Here is a 2500-nt window from a genome sequence, read left to right as displayed (position 1 = left end):
TACTCTGCAAATGGAAAGGTAGAAGGGAAAATCGGAAGTGTCTGTATTACAGTATAGCAAAGGGGATTACAGAGGCATGAGGCGGGAGCTGGCCAAAATTGACTGGAAGGAGGCCCTAGCAGGGAAGACGGTAGAACAGCAATGGCAGGTATTCCAGGGAATAATGCAGAGGTTGCAGGATCAATTTATTCCAAAGAGGTGGAAAGACTCTAAGGGGAGTAAGAGACACCTGTGGCTGACAAGGGAAGTCAGGGACAGCATAAAAATTAAGGAGAGGAGGTATAACATAGCAAAGAAGAGTGGGAAGACAGAGGATTGGGACTCTTTTAAAGAGCAACAAAAGTTAACTAAAGAGGCAATGCGGGGAGAAAAGATGAGGTGCGAGGGTAAACTAGCCAATAATATAAAGGAGGATAGCAAAAGTTTTTTTAGGTACGTGAAGAGGGAAAAAATAGTCAAGGCAAATGTGGGTCCCTTGAAGACAGAAACGGGGGAATTTATTATGGGGAACAAAGAAATGGCAGACGAGTTAAACCGTTACTTTGGGTCTGTCTTCACTGAGGAAGATACACACAATCTCCCAAATGTTCTAGGGGCCGGAGAACCTAGGGTGATGGAGGAACTGAAGGAAATCCACATTAGGCAGGAAATGGTTTTGGGTAGACTGATGGGACTGAAGGCTGATAAATCCCCAGGGCCTGATGGTCTGCATCCCAGGGTACCTAAGGAGGTGGCTCTAGAAATAGTGGAAGCATTGGAGATCATTTTTCAATGTTCTATATAGATTCAGGATCAGTTCCTGTGGATTGGAGGATAGCAAATGTTATCCCACTTTTTAAGAAGGGAGGGAGAGAGAAAACGGGTAATTATAGACCAGTTAGTCTGACATCAGTGGTGGGGAAGATGCTGGAGTCAATTAGAAAAGACGAAATTGCTGAGCATTTGGATAGCAGTAACAGGATCATTGCGAGTCAGCATGGATTTACGAAGGGGAAATCATGCTTGACAAATCTACTGGAATGTTTTGAGGATGTAACTAGGAAAATTGACAGGGGAGAGTCAGTGGACGTGGTGTACCTCGACTTTCAGAAAGCCTTCGACAAGCTCCCACATAGGAGATTAGTGGGCAAAATTAGGGCACGTGGTATTGGGGGTAGGGTACTGACATGGATAGAAAATTGGTTGACAGACGGAAAGCAAAGAGTGGGTATAAATGGGTCCCTCTCGGAATGGCAGGCAGTGACCAGTGGGGTACCGCAAGGTTCGGTGCTGGGACCCCAGCTATTTACGATATGCATTAATGACTTAGACGGAGGGATTAAAAGTACCATTAGCAAATTTGCAGATGATACTAAGCTGGAGGGTAGTGTGAATTGTGAGGAAGATGCAATAAGGCTGCAGGATGACTTGGACAGGTTGTGTGAGTGGGCGGATACATGGCAGATGCAGTTTAATGTAGATAAGTGCGAGGTTATTCACTTTGGAAGTAAGAGTAGAAAGGCAGATTATTGTCTGAATGGTGTCAAGTTAGGAGGAGGGGGAGTTCAACGAGATCTGGATGTCCTAGTGCATCAGTCAATGAAAGGAAGCATGCAGGTACAGCAGGCAGTGAAGAAAGCCAATGGAATGTTGGCCTTCGTAACCAGAGGAGTTGAGTATAGGAGCAAAGAGGTCCTTCTACAGTTGTAGCGGGCCCTGGTGAGACCGCACCTGGAGTACTGTGTGCAGTTTTGGTCTCCAAATTTGAGGAAGGATATTCTTGCTATGGAGGGCGTGCAGCGTAGGTTCACTAGGTTAATTCCCGGAATGGCGGGACGGTCGTATGTTGAAAGGCTGGAGCGATTGGGCTTGTATACACTGGTATTTAGAAGAATGAGGGGGGATCTTATTGAAACATATACGATAATTAGGGGATTGGACACATTAGAGGCAGGAAACATGTTCCCAATGTTGGGGGAGTCCAGAACAAGGGGCCACCGTTTAAGAATAAGGGGTAGGCCATTTAGAACGGAGATGAGGAAGAACCTTTTCAGTCAGAGAGTGGTGAAGGTGTGGAATTCTCTGCCTCAGAAGGCAGTGGAGGCCAGTTCGTTGGATGCTTTCAAGAGAGAGCTGGATAGAGCTCTTAAGGATAACGGAGTGAGGGGGTATGGGGAGAAGGCAGGAACGGGGTACTGATTGAGAGTGATCAGCCATGATCGCATTGAATGGCGGTGCTGGCTCGAAGGGCTGAATGGCCGACTCCTGCACCTATTGTCTATTGTCTATTGTCTATAATCAACCACTTTATTTTGCCCGTCTTTGTGACTCCTCTTTGACACGTCGATCACCGCTGAGGCTGTTTTACCTGTTTCGCCTATGTACCGTAAGGTACACTCCTTACATTGAACTGCATACACCCCATTATTTCGCTCACGGGTTATCCTCTGTGCTATCCAGTCTCTCCTGTCACCCTGTTCTATGTTTTTGTCTATTACCCAGTGGGAGCAGGCCCCATATT

This window comes from Rhinoraja longicauda, unplaced genomic scaffold, assembly GCF_053455715.1.
Source record: "Rhinoraja longicauda isolate Sanriku21f unplaced genomic scaffold, sRhiLon1.1 Scf001692, whole genome shotgun sequence".
NCBI lineage: Eukaryota > Metazoa > Chordata > Chondrichthyes > Rajiformes > Arhynchobatidae > Rhinoraja > Rhinoraja longicauda.
This window is presented reverse-complemented; position numbering follows the sequence as displayed.